Source organism: Vicugna pacos, chromosome 11 (assembly GCF_048564905.1).
Source record: "Vicugna pacos chromosome 11, VicPac4, whole genome shotgun sequence".
NCBI lineage: Eukaryota > Metazoa > Chordata > Mammalia > Artiodactyla > Camelidae > Vicugna > Vicugna pacos.
Window position 1 is genome coordinate 57,460,613 of NC_132997.1, and position 18,577 is coordinate 57,479,189.

The 18,577-nt window shown below is 36.8% G+C and overlaps 1 long non-coding RNA gene across 16 annotated transcripts in view; it reads left to right on the top strand.

Annotated features, from left to right (window-relative positions):
- Nucleotides 1–18,577, top strand: part of LOC107034545 (uncharacterized) — a 428,538-nt gene that overhangs the window by 250,726 nt on the left and 159,235 nt on the right. For 2 of the 16 annotated variants that reach the window (XR_012077426.1, XR_012077427.1), the window contains one exon: nt 10,406–10,618. The exons of the other annotated variants lie outside the window; for them this stretch is intronic. This is a non-coding gene — a long non-coding RNA (uncharacterized lncRNA). The remainder of the gene's footprint in view (nt 1–10,405; nt 10,619–18,577) is intronic. 16 annotated transcript variants of the gene reach the window in all.

The window sequence follows — 18,577 nt, forward strand, 5'->3', positions numbered from 1 at the left end:
TACAGATGTCCAGCTGCTTCCACTGCTCCATGCTATAGGTAAAAACATTGGGAAAGTGATATATTACTATTTGATACATTACTATTATTATTATATTTATAATCCATATGAAGATTGTTATGAGATCTTGTTCTGTAATATTATGCTGGCTCATATGCTCATATCTTACTTCCTTAAAAATAGAAATGACAAAATTTAATTATTAAAAAACCACCTTTATTCTTTCTGATTTCTTTTTTCATATCAGATAAAATAACAACAAAAAACTTCCAAGCTGTGAAGCATTTTTCCTCCCTCCATAGCTCCACCTGTGTGTATATACTATGGTTCCAAGAAGACTCATATCTATTTTAAAATAGAAAGTAATGCCAGTCTTTTTCTCCTGGCCCCCCAGATCCTCCACGAACTTTAGCCTGAGTCCACTGAAAAATCGGCAGTTCTTGGTGGGAGCTGTGTAGGGTGATCCAAAAGGGAAAAAAAAGTCTGCCAGCATTTCTTTCGGGGCTTGCACAATTATTAAAATGAAAGGGAGGGTACAAAACATCTGCAGATGATAAGAAAGAAATAAGCAAATTCGGGAATTAAAAAAAAAATCTTCACCAGAACAGAGCATAGCACTTCAAAACAGATGTTCTGGCTTGAAATTTTCCAGAATGGAAGATATGAGAAGAGAGAAGCAAGACCCAGAGAACTAGAGCACTTGAGAACATGACACAGACTGGCCCTCAAAGAGTTAATGTGCATTTTGAACATGGTCAGTCAAGTCCTTCATCTCTCGCTTCCAAATTCTATCCCTTCAAAATTTGCTTATTTGTCCAAATGCAAGAAGTGTGTTTAGTAGCCAACTCCAGAAAAAAAAAAAGGTATACCTATGGAAAACATCAAACCAAAGGCAAGTCTCCTTTAATAGGAAAATAATTCAGGGTAGAGGAAGGAGAGAAGGGATGAGTGGAACCAGTGGAGCCCCCTGGAATGGCTAAATTACAAGCACAACTGAAGGTCCAAGTTGGAGATTCAATTGTAGGAAAAGTGGTTGCTGTTCCCCGTTCCTTTCTATTATATCATCCAGGAGTTAAGCATGTGCATTGGAGTGAAAGTCACAGACAAAAGTATCACTGAAGGTAAGATACGCATCCAGAGCTTCAACATGAACCTACGGCTGAAGGAGTCACTGTCTGTGCTTGGCCTGCTGTGTGTGTGTATATGAAGGTACACAGTGAAAGGTTTTAAAAGGTCAGAACAGGGCTAAACAAGTCATAAATCATTCTCTTCCCTTCCAGTTTTATTGAGATATAATTGACCTACAGCCCTGTATAAGTTTAAGGTGTACAGCATAATGATTTGACTTACAACATCACGAAATGGTTATCACAGTAAATTTAACTAACATATATCATCTCATATAGATACAAAATTAAAGAAACAGAAAAAAAGCTTTCCTTGTGATGAGAACTCTCAGTATTTACTCCCTTAACAACTTCTATGTATAATATACTGCAGTGTTAATTATATTTACCGTGTGTTTTACATTACATCTCTAGTACTTATTTATCTTATAAACAGGATTTTGTACCTTTTGACAGCCTTTATCCAATTCCCTCTCCCCACAACTCTCACCATTGGTAACCACAAATCTGATCTCTTTTTCTGTGAGTTAGTTTGTTCTCAAAGTATATTTGACCTTTAACACTATGTTGGTTTCTGTTATACAACATAGTGGTTCAGTATTTCTATAGATTTCAAAACGAGTACCATGATAAAGACTAGTACAATAGATCATCATACAAAGATATTACATAGATATTGACTATATTCCCCACACTGTACATTTCATATCTGCTACTCATGTATTTTGCAAATGAAATTTTGTACCTTTTTATCTATCTGTCTATCTATCTATCCACCACATCTGTATTACTTCAACTATTGATGGGCACTTAGGTTGCTTCCATAGCTTGGCTATGTAAATAAAGCTGCAATGAACATAGGAGTGCATATATATTTTTGAATTAGTGGTTTTGTTTTTTTGGATAAATACTCAGGAGTAATATTTCTCTGTCGTATGGTAGTTCCATTTTAAATTTTTTGAGAAATCTCCATACTGTTTTCCATAGTGGCTGTACCAATTTACATTCCCACCAAAAGTGTACTAGGGTTCCCTTTTCTCCACATCCTCGCCAACACGTATTTGTTGTCTTTCTGAGGATAGCAGTTCTCACAGGTGTGAGGTGGTAGCTCATTGTGTTTATGATTTGTATTTCACTAATGATTAGTGATGTTGAGCATCTTTTCATGTGTCTGCCAGCCATCTGTATCTCTTCTTTGGAAAAATGTCTATTCAGATCCTCTGCCCAGTTTTTAATTGGATTGTGTGTTTTTTTGATGTTGAGTTATATGAGTTCTTTATATATTTTGGATATTAATCCCTTATTGGATATATTGTTTGCAAATATCTTTTCCCATTCAGTAGGTGGCCTTTTTAGTTTTGTTGATCGTGTCTTTCACTGTATAAAAGCTATTCAGTTTGAGGCAATTCCATTTCTTTATTTTTGCTTTTGTTTCTCTTGCCTGAGGAGACATATCCAAAAAAATACCACTGAGACAAATATCAAAGAGCTTACTATGTTTTCTTCTAGAAGTTTTATGGTTTCAGGTCTTCATTTAAGTCTTTAATCCATTTTTAATTTATTTTTGTGCATGGTGTGAAAGAGTGGTCCAGTTTGATTCTTTTGCATGTAGCTGTCTAGTTTTCCCAACACCATTGATTGAAGAGGCTGTCTTTTCCTCACTGTATATTCTTGCCTCCTTTGTGATGTACTAATTGCCCGTATAAGTGTGGGTTCATTTCTGGGCTCTTTAGTCTGTTCCATTGATCTATGTGGCTTTGTGCCAGTACCATTCTGTTTTGATTACTGCAGCTTTGTAGTATAGTTTGAAATCAGGGCACAGGGTATTTCCAGCTTTGTTTTTCTTTCCCAAGATTGTTTTAACTATTCAAAGTCCTTTGTGTTTCCGTACAAATCTGAGAATTATTTGTTCTAGTTCTGAAAAATGCCATTGTTATTTTGAAGGGATTGTAGATTGTCTTTAATTATATGGTCATTTTGGCAAAATTTATTTTTCTAATGCATGACAGTATGGGTCATAATGATTTTAAGACAGTCATAGCTACAGTATAACAGTACTTCTATTCAAGCATCCTTTAGCACCATGCAGCTGTGGGAAAACTTTATTGACTTGACCATGCTTTCTTATATAATTACTAAGGCAGGTCTTTCATGTTCCAGTAAATGTGTGACACCATACCAGCACTGTCCAGAAGAGATATAATGAGAGCCACAAATGGAATTTAAACTTTAAACTTTTCTAGAGCCACATTTTTTAAAAGGTAAAAAAGGACAAAGTATTGTGCTTAACATGATATACCCAAAATATTAACATTTCAACATGTAGTTGGCATAAAAAATTATTAAATGAGGTATCTACAATTTTTTTTTTTGCAGTAAGTCTTCAAGATTTGGTGTGTTGTTCACTTATAGCACATCTCAATTTGGACTAGCCACATTTCAGGAGCTCAATAGCTACATGTGGCTGACTGCCATACCTAAACTATGTAGCACAGATCTAAACTGTCACCAGTTTGACATAATGATTTCCCTTTAACCTCTTATTTTTTGAAAACTGTACCTTAATGTATTACAAGAACTGCTGACAGTGTTTCATCTAACCTATTACAGAATATAAAATGTATCTTCAGTTGAATTGAAAATAAATTTTACACAACAATGAAAATTAGGTGGCACTCCTATAAAAGAGTCAATATGTCCTGACCTACCTATTAGGAACCACTAGTATAGTGAGGGAAGGAGGGGTTGAGGAGGAAACAAAATGTTTCTAAAAAAAGATTCCACCCCAAATTATCAGAATATCTCTTTAATGGCTTCAGTAATAAATGTCAACTCAAAGCACTTTGGAGCATCTGGTTCAACCTCCTTCATTTCATAGAGATAGAGACTAAAATTTAATGTTTGGTTCAAGGTCACCTAGAAGCTAATGCCAGGACTTAATGTCTAATAGAACACTGAGGATTAGCTTAGATCAGGAGAGTTAAAGGACCAAGAAATTTTATATATGTATAATATATATGATGGGCATATGATTATACACATTTTGGGCTTATTTTAAAAGTACGAAGACAGAGTGTAGGGCGATCCAAATAGCCTTCCTTAAATAAGCTGTATCTAAAACTGTTTCATGTTTTCATCATTGAGATGTTTTAACACTGTTCATTGTTTGTTTGCTGTGTAAGTAATATTTAAAGTTCAGAAATGCCCCTATGTTGAAAAAAAACAACTAAATTGACTATGGACGTAGAAGTTAAATTAAAGGAAGGTGCTTTTGCCTTCTGGTAGAATAATTCACATTTTTGAACAACAGCAAAAACACTTAAAAGAACATGGATTTGCATTCTGTATTTAATACGACAGACAACAACAGAACAAATAATTTAGATACACTTCCCCTTATTAATTTGCTTTTCTGAAGTCAGTTGTAAGTGTGTTGATTCCCCTTCTCTCTCTTTGTTTTTCCCTTGGGATGCTGCTTAACCACAATGAGGCCATAATTGGAGAACATAGGATTGATTTGAAAGTGTCATGAATGTTGTTAATAAACTCCCATTGACATAAAAGATTCATTAATTCATTCTGCAGGCAATCAAGTTCACCATGTCTGGGGCATATGGTAGAGAATGAAACTAAATGGCTGAAAAGCAGATAAAAGGCATCTTTGAATATTTTAATTTTAAAGTAAAATAGAAAAAAGTGTAAATCTCAGGGTTAGAGTTGCCAAAATACATTAGGCCTTTATGTACACAACATTTCAGCTAAACAGCTCTGGAAAAAAATTCTTTGACCACAGAAGAGTTTACTTTTCACTCCCTAATAATGTCAATTCCCTGCTAAATCTTCAATTATAATTTAATCTATGCAAATTACTATGAATTTGTTTTAGTTATCTAAAAAAGAAAAAAAAAAGAAATAGACTGCATATTCCTTAACTCATTCAGTCCATTCTAAAAGATTATTTTTGTAACTGATATTAAATCAACTTGATTTTCACAGTTTCTTTCAATTAGATCATAATGACTCTTCGGAATGTACAAAAAACAAAAAGGTATAAAAGCTAGATCTTTTTAAAGTGTATAAAGTGCTACACGCAACTTCATTAGATGTATTTTTTTCATTGCATACTATTTATTAGAATAATGTGTCATTAGCCTTCATCGTACATGATCTAGAAGTCAAACTTATACTGAGAATTTGTTTTATTTTGCCATGCAGTTATTCCATTAGGATTTCATTTGTCAACTGAGGAAAATGTGAGTTCCTCTATGGGATACCATGTGGTTAAACTCTATGTAAGAATTATAGTCGTCCTGGCTAACAAAGTCATTACAGAGTTATTGAAGTTCTTTGTCACAAACTACTTCTTAAAATATAAGACAAAATTCAAATATCTTTACATAGCTTGGAATTATTTGTTAGAATGTGCTACTTTCACCCTCAGTATCTCAGACAATCAATTATTACTTATCTGATAGCTATAATTAATAGTTAATGCCAATATGCCTTGAGTGAGTGGGTTTTTTGAGGAAATCAAGGAAAAGGGGCCACATTTTACATCTGGATGATTAGGGTCTGGCCTAGCTGAGAGAAGGGAAATATGGAAGAGACTAGAGTGGGATTCAGAGACTCACTGAAAGAGGAACTTGGAGCCAGAAATGAGGGTGGAATTGAAGCCCTGGGGAACATGCATGAATCTTGAGAGGCCTGTGGTTGAAGAAGCTCAGGCTGACTTCTGGAATGCAGAGATCTAATGAGAACCCCTGCCCATCTGAAGGTGACTGATTGACAAGTCTGCATGTCAGTTTTCTGAAAAGAGAAGGCCTTTCATTCTTAGCTGCAAGAAAAGTCTCTCTGAACCTTATATTCCTAAAACAGTAATGCATTCAAATTTTACCCAGGCAGCGCTCACCATAGCATAGGTGTCTATTAAATGAAATTGAAAAAAAGATTGAGCAAAGCTAAGGGAGTTCAACACAATTTCAGAGATGAGTCTCTGTGCACGTGTAGGCCTGGAGAAGAACTTTTAAACAGTAACTAAGCAAAAATGGGCCAGTTAATTCAGTAAAACAAGGATCTTTACTTGGACAAATGAGATCTGCACATAGTCATTTGACTTGTTTTTCTTGATCTATTTATCTTGGGAGGTAACTTTTTCTTTCAGCCAACACAGGTATTCAGACATATTTAAGTACATTATATGTTCAAAAGAAAACTAAATCTGGCTTAAATTAGTAGTAACACACTAATTACTGAAGAAGTTAGATTCTTTTCTCAAGATCCCCAAGAACAATTTCTGAATAAACCAACCACAAAATCCACCACTGCTTTGGTGGTAACTGGCTTCTGAAAATGGCATTTTTACTGGACTGGATGTCACTGAGGAACCATAATGGTAGCTTGGTCTTATGACAGCCTTGACTTGTGGTTGCATTCTTGAATGGGCACCATTAGACAATGACTCTCTCTTGTAACCAGAAGTATGCAGTTTTACATGCTTGTAACTTGTTAACAAATAATCCATCTTGAAAGAAGGAAGCTACTGTCATCATTGAGAATTGAAATAAAAACTCAGTTTTTCATGTTGCTATTTCAAGAGGGTATTGTTGAAAAATAGCTCAATTTTCTACCCAGTGACATAACATATTCAGTATGCACAGTTATTGCAAGCTCTAACTTTTGAGGTAGGCTGTTGTTCAGTAAACCTGAAGACAGCTGATTGTTAAAGAAAATGGGCCAGAGTTTTTTCCCCAACTCTCTACTAATGGAAATAAAATAATCAGGAGTAGGTCAAGACTTCTATCTTTGTGATAGCAAAGTAAAGCTAGGCTGTTAACCTACCTGTGGCATATATATTAGAGACAGTTTAGGGGGTGGTTCTTCAAATTAAAAGATATATTTAACTACTGTAATCCAGAATATGCTGCAAAAAAATTCCAGCAAGCACAAGATTCTCCAATCATTGCTACACAATTAATATACAATAGGAAAATGAATAATGTATGGGGAATAAGAATATCAAGGAGCTTGTCTTTGTACAATATAATCCCCCCCCCCCCAGTCTTTCATGGTAGTTTATGTAATAATTCAAAGAAGCCTTTGGGGTAAAACAGATCTGGGTTAGAATCCCATATCTGTCACTTCCTAGTGGCATGCATCTGAGCAAGTTACTTAAGTTCACTGAGCCTTAAATTTTTTTTATTTAGAAAATGAAGGTAATTATCATTCAGATAATACTAAAGATATTTGCATTACAAGATTGTAAGGATTAAATGAGATTAAATATGAAAATCTGCTACAAAGAGGATACCCAGAAGGTGCTTAAGAAACTTTCTTCCCTTCCTACTTTAAAAACAAATTAGAATTACAGTACATTCCTAATCAGCAAGTTATCATTAAACACCTTCTCTATGAATCATCTAGAGGTAATGGGGAGTATTATTTCATGGGAAGACAAGACAAACACATCAATTTAATACATATTTACCTAATGTATATTTGAGCCCTGTATGGCTGTCCTCCCATGAACAGACTCGGTTATTGTCTTATACAGACTTTGAGGTCTAACTCAGCATAGGCTTAGCCCCAAATAGTAAATCTACCTCACTAAGCATTAGCAAGCAATGTAGCTCTTATTGAAGCTTTTGTGAGCCCACAGGGGAAAAGGTTTTAACTGTACACCGCATGGAAAGCAACCTCAATAAATTCCTTTTTGAACCTTTTCTATTTTCTCCCATAGCTTTTTTAAGATACCAGTTCCTGGGTCTCCCTTTCCCATCAGAACCAATTCTCCAAATCTCTGGTATGGTCCCAGACAATTGAGCTGTAACCCTAAAGGGATATGCACTACAAGGCAAAGCAAAAGCAGGTATAATGAACCAGGCCAAAGCTCTCTGGAAGTCATTTAAGCAGCTGTGTTTATCCCAGCATTCCCCTTGGGGTGAGGATGTCATTTCCAAACCCAAATGGCTTATCTTATTATTACCCTAACAAAAACAAACATTGCTGGCTTAAGCAGTGGGGAGAGAAATTCTCTGCTAAGAAAAAAACAAATTACAATATTCTCCATGTCTTTGCTTTTACAATATACAAGGCACCACAGCAAGTGCCATGGAAGGTATGAGCTTGTATAAAACACAGTACATGGGAGGTTTACTAATGGTCCATTTATGATCCTCTCTATAACAGAAAAGCAGGGAGTTCCGATATATAGGGAATCTCCTATGGAATGTTCTTGTAAGTTACTCACCTTTGGGAAAGAATATGGAAAAATCGAGGTTAATGTGTTTTCAGTTGCAATACACTGATTTGACATTAGTGAATCAAATATATCTTTGTACTGGTCAGTGAGGCTTGGCCATAAAAATGTTCCAAATTGCTAGTATTTGCCTTCCAAGACAATATTAAGCAGTTGATCCAATAATCTAGTTCCAGTTAACCAATAGGCTAGACTAGGTAGGCAGAGTCTGTCTTCTGATAAGTAGGACCAGGTAGTACCAGAGAAAACTGAAACAGCTACTTGCCGTATAATATAAGGAATCATGTTATGGAAGTCTTCCAACTTTGGGTTGAGGGCTTCTATTCTGTGGCCAGTGGCCACATTATTGTGGCCACTGTTATGTTAATTCAGAGGCAAATGAAGTGATAGAATTGGTTTTTGTGAAGACTACTTTGAGAACTCTCTACAAAAAAACCTTAGAAGTAGGAGAGAAAGAAGGCAGGGAGGTCAAGTTTGAGGGTCTAGATTGGGTAGTGTGAGAGAAAGCAATGGACACACCAGTGCTGAGAATGGCTTCGAAAAAAATTTCCAGAAAATTGCTGACTGATCAGATATAGAGGAAGAAGTGAAAAAGGGAAGAGTCAAATACAACTCTGACTTGGATGTTAAGTGACTGAGATAACAGTAATGCTGTTTATAGAAATGGGGAACTTGAGATGAGAGGCCAATATGAGGTTGGGGTTAGGCAAAATTAGTCAGTCAAGAAATATTTAATACATGTCAATCACTGGGCAAGGTGCCAGGGATACAGGGACAAGCAAACTTGTGATCCTCGTCCTCATGGAGTGCACAGATGGGGGAAAAGACCAACATTACATAGATAATTCTGTATAGCTTATATGTAATATAATAGGAGTAATAAATTCTGTAGAGTCATCAAAGAATAACCAACATTTTGTGTGGTAGTTTCAAACTTAGAAATGTTCAAGCCACTTTTTATTTTTAAATGACTACAGAGAGGAGAAAAAGGAGCAAGCAGTTCTCAGGGCTCAGAAATCAGCCTGTGTTCATAGCAGCATTATTCACAACAGCCAAAAAGTGGAAGCAACACAGGTGTCTATCAACTGATGAGTAGGTAAATAAAATGTAGCCCATCCATACAATGGAATATTATTCAATTATAAAAAGGAATGAGGTACCGATTCATGTTACAACATGGATGAACTTTGAAAACATGCTAAATGAAAGAAGTTGGACAGAGCATCATGTAGTGTACAATTCCACTTATATTAAATGTCCAGAATAGCCAAATCCATCAAGACAGAAGCTGCTTAGTAGTTGCCTAGGGCTGGGGGTTGGGGAGATTAAGGAATGGCAGCTAAGATATGTAGAATTTCTTGTCAGGGTGATGAAAATGTACTAAAATTGATGATGCTGATGGTTGCACAACTCTGTGAATATACTCAAACCCATTGAAATTTCTACATCAAATGGATTAATGTGTGTGAATTATATCACAGTAGAGCTGTTTTTTAATCACTTTGTGTGGCAGAATAAAGAGATGAGCAATAGGAGAGAAAGTAGTTATTAAAAACCCAAGAGTTGGTTTCAAGTTTAGTTATATCTAAACTGGTTAAAAATAGGTACCATTCATGAACAGTCATCATCTTCTACACTAGCCATGATTTGTGATTTTTTTCCACAGTTATCTAAACATTGATGTTTAAATGTCATATGGGTAAAGCTCTGACTTAAAACTGTATCACAACTTTGGATGCTAGAGAGCAGAGTACATCACATTTGGCCATACTTAGGACCTTTGCTTAGTCACTGAGTCATCTAACAAAACCTCTGATTTAGCTCACAAAGTTGTAAATTCAGCTTCTCTATGAGCATTTTGCATCATGGTTTCTGAAAAACAAAAGTTTTTGATCCCAATTGATGTGCTTCATGATTTCCCTTTATTTGAAATTGATTTCCTTCTCAAAGGGGAACAAGCTTTTTTTCATATTTTTCTTTCTCAAAGAGAGATTTAAAGTTTTTTTTTTTTTTTTTCTGCCAGGTGCTAAGAGACCCTACAATGGGGATCTGATCTGGTCAGTGTAATCAGGGAATGCTTCCATAAGGAAGTGCATTTAAATTGTGACCTGCAGTAGTTTTATAGTCAAAGAAAAAAGAAGAAAGAATGTCAGACAAAAGGAAAAGCATGCGCATGGATCGGATCCTGGAACAGAAGAGACTCTGGTACATGCTGAAGGTTGTGGATTTATTAAAGGTAATGAACTACCCAAGTAGCAGTGTCTGATGGTTAGTTTTAGATTTTGGATTAGAGATCAGGATAAAAGAAGAATCTTGAGTGGTCATCAAAATGGAAGTGACCACTGAGAAGAAAGAGCAGATAGTAAGAATTGGGACTAGGGAGATGCCTACAATTAAAGAGAAACCTGGGAAGCAGAGCTGCTGCATGAACAATTGGACAGAGAGGAGGCAAATCAGGGAAGAGCAAAGGTACAGGAATCAAAAAAGAGGAAGTTTCAAGATGGGCAGAGTGATCGGCTGTGTCAGATGCTAGAGACATTATTGAAGGAGAATGAAGATCAGAAAAGACATGGAGTTTGTCAATAAAAGTTTGAGACTTTAAATTTTTACGTAATTGTCTAACTCTCCCCCCCTACATTAAGAAATGGGTAAAATATCTGAGAATTGAAAACCAAACACTACATCTCACTACAGGACCAGAAGGATCAACTCATAATGAACCTGACGTGCTTCCTCCTACAAAGTCAATTTTTGTGGTGACGTGATCTAGTCGATACTAATGCAGGGGGAAATAAAGTACAAAGAAAATGCATCTTTTGCAGACATATTCCAAAAAACTTCAGAGTCATTTTGGAGGACAAAATCAAATTTACCTTGATCATTTTTATTAGACTCAAATGACAACAAGGATTAATTTAGCATCCAGGGGTTAATTTTCCCATTCGTTATTTTTAACAGTGAGATTTAGCACTGAAAGTCACTTAACACTGAACAGAAACGGTTGAGTTTCTTGTTGATATTCAATAACTTTTTTTCCTGTGGTCATTTATTTATCTTTGCATCAATAATTATTTGAGCCTTACCATATGTAAAGTGAAAGGCTTCAGTTCTCTTTGGAAACATAGACCTCCCTATTGAGTGTAGTGATTCCAAAAACACAGTCTTCTGATTCAGAGGAAGTGACATGATTCTTTGTATTTCAACAGAATTTTACAGTGAACTAACAAGATTTTGTAGGATAACACCATGAAATTGGGCTTTAAAACTGATGTAGGGGCTAAGGAGCAGGAATATAACAATGAATCTTATGAAGTGGATACCCTTTGGGTGTTGGATTCATTTCCCATTCCTGCCATTACTAATTACCACAAATTTAGTAGCATAAAGGGATACAAATTTATTCTCTTACAGTTCTGGAGGCCCCAAGTCCAAAATCATTTCACTAAGCTTAAGTCAGAGTGTGGGCAGGGATGGTTCCTTTTGGAGGCTCTTGGGGAAAATCTGTTTCTTTGACTTTTCTAGCTTGCGGAGGATTCTTGCCTTCCTTGGCTCATGCCTCCATCCTTTCATCTCTATAACCTCTTGCTTTCATTATCATTTCTCCTACTTCCTCCTTTGACCTTCTTGGCTCCTGCATACAGGGACCCTTGTGATTACATTTAGGGCCCATCCAGATAATACAAGATAATCTCCCCATCTCAAGAGCCTCAATCCAATCACACCTGTAAGTCCTTTTTGCCATATAGTATTCACAGGTTCTGAGAATTAGTTGCAGATGTCTCTGGGGAGCTATTACTCAGCCTACCTACAGGTGTCTTCCCAGTCCTTGATTTCCTTTCTCGGAGAATTACTTCTTCATCCACAACAGGGATGGAACCCTGCAGCCAAGTACTACATCTCTTGGCCAGAGCTGTTTGAACCACGGGTGGACATTTTTTCCAGTGGATTTATAAAGACCCTGCTGGAGTTACCAACACAGCTGCAGAGAGACCCAAAGCCCACCTGGGATTTCAGCTTTGTCTCAGGGTGGGTTTTGAATGCATGTGCTAATTTAACAAGTTGCCTGCCATTAAGCTGTAAATAAGGAAAGGATGGAAGCCAATTTAATCTGTATTTCAATTTCAAGGCTTATTTATCTCTTCTGTAAAGTTTAAAGACATTTAGGAAAGTTTTGCCAACCATTAAAACTTGCCAATCATTTCTTTCTGTCACTCACAATGTCACAAATGGTTATAAAGAGAACCCAATGGGGAAACTCAAAGTCAAGATTAATGCCCCATTTATATGTATAAGTAAACTCAGTGGCTCATTTATCAGCTCCCACTAAGTTGCATTAACTGTCTCTCCAGATTGTAAATCATTCTTATTCAACCAAAGGCATGTCAGTGGAAAGTTGGGCACTGTAGTCAGGGAGATAACTCACCCTAAATGCTCTTAAGCCAGAGGGATCTGGATCACTTTCACCCTAAAATAAAAGTTAAGATTGCTTATTATCAGTCATACATTGTTTTTCCTTCACCAAAAATATTATATTTCACATTGGTAAAATCATCATAATGAAAATTACCAATTTCCTTATTTATTTTAAATTCTTCTTAAGTGCTTCTCCATTCCTCACAGCCTCCCACACCCTACTAACTAAGATTTAACCAAAGACAAAAGTGTTCACTGCAGAACCATGCTTAGATATTTTTTTTTTAAAGGCCAAGGGTTTCTTGGCTCACTGAGGCCATCGTGATGTGTGGCACAAGACAAAAAGGTGCTATGCATTCTATAAAGATCTTAACTGCAAAGCTGAGCCCTGGAACAACATTCTAAATTATCCATTGTCCTTTGTAGGCATCCGCTGTGCCCCATCGTGTCAGATAACCACAGCTAACATTCTGTGGGCAAACATGGCCCCATTCATTCCATCAAGCAGTGAATAATTCATATAGCCAGTTTTACCCTGGGCAAAATACACTGACATCAGGAGCATTAAACTGGAGTCATTCAAGGAACAAAATGGTTATTCATGCTTTCAATGTGAACCATTAAATCTTGCCAGTTAAGTTAAAGAATGAATCAACTCAATTCATCGGATGTATCACACGAGTCCATAAAAACACAGTTACACGAGCAAGTTTCTTACTTGGAGTATTCCCACCTGAGAACGGAAATGCCAGTCATTGTGTCAAGCAAGTCTACACTGGTTGGTGGGGGGGTGCGGGGGAACCACTGCTTCCCTCGAGAGCCCCTTAAAAAATGGTTCCCATTCATCATTTTTGTTTCTTCTTGTTCCTACCCTCCTCCCTTTATTATTTTGTCCCCCACCTATAGTCAAAAGAATGGTTCAGGGCTGCTAGCTTCTCTCTACATCAACTAACCTGTGCCTAGAGATGATGGATTTAGATATACTTGGCATTTGTCGGCTGTTGCTGACTGTGTCTACTGTCTGCTTTTTAAAAGAAGGATGAGAATGGTGGCTACACAGGCCTTTTGGAATTAATTTTCCAGAGCCAAAGACACAGTACATTTGTGATTCCTGAAATGGTGCTTCCCTTTGGCCTCCAGTCTCAGCTCTGGCTTCAGACAATAATGGTTTCCCATCGACACCTCACTTAGCCAAAATTCCTCTGGATCTCTGAGGAGAGTGAAAATTTCTCCAAAAGATGGAACAAGAAAAGGGTGGTTTTCAAACTGTGCACACACACGCACATACCAATTTTACAACCAGCTTCCTCCTAGCAGCTGCCCCAGCCTTTCTCGTCACGGAGGAAGAGACCCTTGGCTCCACTTCCTCAGCACCTGCAGTCAAACTCTTTACTGTGAAACTGAGATTGTTGTGTTCAAGGTTTCCAATCAGACTGAAGAAATCTGGAAAAAAAAAAAAAGAGTAAAGAGAGTGGCAACCAAATATATGTAAGAGGGAAATAAATCCTAATAAAACTCCAGGCTGAAATGTCAAAACTGCCATTACTGAGGTGTTTTATAGTATCATGCTGTTCCTATTCCTGTAACTCCTCCTCCCCAAGTTGTAGGTCTTAGGTAAGCAGTAAACCCTTGTAAGTTGATATTAGACTTTTAGCATTCAATATAGGAGAGGAATATGCCATGTATATGTCAGTTCATTGAATCCCACCGCTGAGTCTGCGTTATTAACATCTGCGTTTTATAAATCAGGTCCAGAGGGGTTAAAGGACATACTCAGCTAATAAGTAGCCAAACTGCAATTTGATCCCAGGACTTTAAAGTCTGTGCTCTTTCAGCTGCCCTTCAGTGCTGGAAGATTACGATGTAATTTTTCTCTCTAGGGAAAAAATAAAATAAGATCATAAGTGAAGTATTGAAGTATTCAAAGCATATATCCAACCTACCGTTCTAAGCACACCTCTCACTCTTTTCTTGCATGAACTTTCTCTAGCCAACCAGGTTTCTTACCATGCCTTGAAACTGCTAGATACAATTCAAAAGAATTTACAATTAGTTAAGGAGATATATATTGACAGTGAAAATGAGTAAAGGAGTGAATGACAAATTTTTTTCCAGAAAGTGCTGATTTTCATGATGATCCAAACAGTTTTTTGTCATTGTAAATCTCAAAGACTTTCAGTCTTTTAACTCAGAATCAACACAGAGGCATTTGTTCTTGTACAGCTCAATAGGCAAACCAAACCAAAGTTTTTAGAATTATTGTTGATTTACAATATTGTGTTAGTTTCAACTGTACAGCATAATGATTCAGTTATTTTTTCTGATTATATTCCATTATAGGCTATTATAAAATACTGAATATAATTCTCTATGCTATGCAGTGAATCCTTGTTGCTTATCTATTTTAGTATCTGTTTATCCCATACTCCTAATTTGTCCCCTTCTCCTTCCTCTCCCCTTTGATAACCATAAGTTTGTTTCTATGTCTGTGAGTCTGTTTCTGTCTTGTATATAGATTCATTTGTATTATTTTTTAGATTCCTCATACAAGTGATATCATACAGTATTTGTCTTTCTCTGTCTGAATTACTTCACTGAGTATAATATTCTCTAGGTCCATCCATTTTACTGCACATGGCAAAATTTCATTCTTTTTTGGCTGAGTAATATTCCATTGCATATACATACCACATCTTCTAAAGCTGATCATCTGCTGATGGGTACTTGGGTTGGATTGTTTCCATGTATTGGCTACTGTAAATAGTGCTGCTAGGAACATTGGGGTGCATGTGCCTTTTTGAATTAGAGTTTTCTCTTTTTATTCCAAATATATACCCAGGAGTGGAATTGCTAAATCATATGATAGCTCTACTTTTAGTTTTTTTAAGGAACTTCCATACTGTTTTCTATAGTGGCTGCACCAATTTACATTCCCACCAACAATGTAGGAGGGTTCCCTTTTCTCCACACCCTCTCCAGCATTTATTATTTATATACTTTTTGATAATAGCCATTTGGACAACATGAGGTGATACCTCATCATCGTTTTGATTTGCATTTCTCTAATAATTAGCAATGTAGAGTATCTTTTCATATGCTTGCTGGACATCTGTATGTCTTCTTTGAAAAAGTGTCTATTTAGGTCTTCTGCCCATTTTTTGATTGGGTTGTTTGTTTTTTGATATTGAGTTGTACAAGCTCTTTATAGATTTTGGATATTAACCCTTTGCAGATCGCATCTTTTGCAAATATTTTTCTCCCATTCTGTAGATTGTCTTTTCATTTTGTTGATGGTATCCTTTACTGTGTACAAATTTTAAGTGTGATTAGGTCCCATTTGTTTATTTTTTGCTTTTATTTCTTTTGTTTTGCAAAGTTCATTTCTTAATGCTTTTCAAAAAGTTTTCACCCTTCTTTCTGTCTCTTCCACCATTTATCTAGTGCTAGAACAAGAGAAAAAGGGAAATGGGATGATCCACTTACTTCATTTTAGGTGGATCAATGATTTCGATTATAAACTTAACCTTGCCCATTTTAATAAGGTAGTGGAGTCCAGGGAAAGAAAAGAGTAGCTATAAAAACATTATTGGGAGAATTGATGAAATTTCGTTGTTGACTGTGAAGTAGTTATTGTATCAATGTTAAGTAGCTGATTTTGATAACTGTACTGCACATATATAAGAGAATGTCTTAAGTCTTAGAAAATTCACCCTGGAGCATTTAAGGGTAAAAGGGCATGATGTCTCCAACCTAACCTCAAATAGTTCAGGAAAAAGAATATGAGAGAAAGAGATAGAACAGTAAAGCAAATGAGGGAAAATGTAAGCAGTGGATGTATTTGGGGAAAGAGTGTATGGAAGTTCTTTGTGTGCCACTTTTTACAGCTTTTCTGTAGGTTTCAAGGTGCATCAAAGTAAAAGGTTAGAAATAAAAATGTTCACAGAGTTTCAGGATCTCTTACGAAAAAATGTCTAATCACTATGGTGAGAAACAGCTCTAGAGATCTCCCAGGCAAACCCCTTCAGTTCAAAGCCGGGAAAACTGAGTCCAAGAGGTTCAGGGTAACTACTTGCATGAGCAGCTATGAGAGGCAGGGCACACAGGCACACAGAACCTAGCTCACAGACTTCTACTCGAATCTTTCAATCAGGCTATCCCTTTTTTCCTCATACTTTTTCTTAATTTATATCCCCTCTGATTACCTTCTCTCTCTCAGCTTACCTCAAATGATTTTTATATGTCTCCAAAAGTGTATTCCATGCATGGTACACTAATTCCACAGGATTTTAATAGATATTATATGAAGAAGTCTGTGCCCAAATTTTATAGCCTTGGGAAATACAGTGTCAAACAAGGTAAAACAGACTTCTCAAGGCCTTTAAAACACTAATGTGCACATAGTGGAATAACAGGGAGTATAATATGCAGCATTTTTCAGACATATTTGAATAGGGAATACTTTTTTTTGCAGTCTTAGGGGTTACACATTCCAACACATTTTGGAAAAGCTAGTATAGAGCAGCAAATGCATTGTGACTAAATGCTACATGACAGATGCCACGTGTTGTCTCTCCCATTTAGCATGATGAACTACCTTTGTTTCTGGGACTATTGGGACTTACAACGTGGTGCTGCTAAAGGAGGAATGCAATATAAGTCTAAGTCCTAATTTTGGCTTCAGTTTACAAACTACAACTGTGGAAAAATCAGTAAATCTCTTTGAGCCTATGCCTTCATCTGTAAAAGAGACGTAATATCTATATTGCAGAGTGTATTATCTGTATTGCAGAGTGCAGAGAGCAATAAGGGTGCTCTCTGAAAAAAACATAAAATTCTGCTACAGACTATGGAAGAGTATAGGGAGGTGGTTTGCATAGATGATGATTCTGGCAGAAGAAGCGGTTTGGAGAGAACTATGTGTGCAATTCCAGACTTGTTAATACCTACCTTTGCAAATCCATTGGAAAACACAGAATCAGGATACAGAACTGGCAGCTGCTCAGAACTGTTTAGACACAATTAGGGAAATACAAGTATTTGATTCTGTTTTGTCATTCTTTGGCAAGGAACACTGATGCAATGCCTCTATTAACGTTTTGTATGATGTTTTAACTAAAAGGTCTCAACTGCCTAAAAGGCAGCCAGCTCTTTACCTCTGGCAGAAGGAGCTTTCCTTGCCTTGAGCTCAGGTCAGAGGGAATAACAGTGACTTATTGTCCAGCTTACGGCCTCAGCTGTGTCACGTATTCAGGCTCTATTGGCTTCATATCCAAATTCACCATCTAAATGTTTCATAGCTCCTGTCACAGCTGTAACTTTTTGCCAACATATCTCTCAAACATAAGCTATGTCCACCATGGTTTTAGTTGCTGTTTTGATATCCCACATATGCATAACATGTAGAACCTTGAGATTCTTTTAAATAAATCACTTAATTTTATTCCTCTTTGCAACAGTTCTTTGAGGTGGGCTTGACTGATACTGTCACCCTCATGGCAGAGGTGAGGACACTAAGGCCCAAGGTAGTAACTATGTTCCTAAATTGAGGTCACAGGGTTGAGATTTAGACTCACCTGATTCCTAGTCCTGCACACTAACACCTGGCCCAGGCTGCCCCAACATCTTCAGTTCCATCATCTTGCTGGCAGGTCAGAGGCGCTATGGATAACAGTGCTGGTCTCTCATTATAGTGGGAAAAAAACCTGTGGTTTATCCAGTGTGGTAACTCTTAAGTGTCCCCCAGATACCTCCCTACCTGGGTATGTCAGTGCTGAAAACTGCA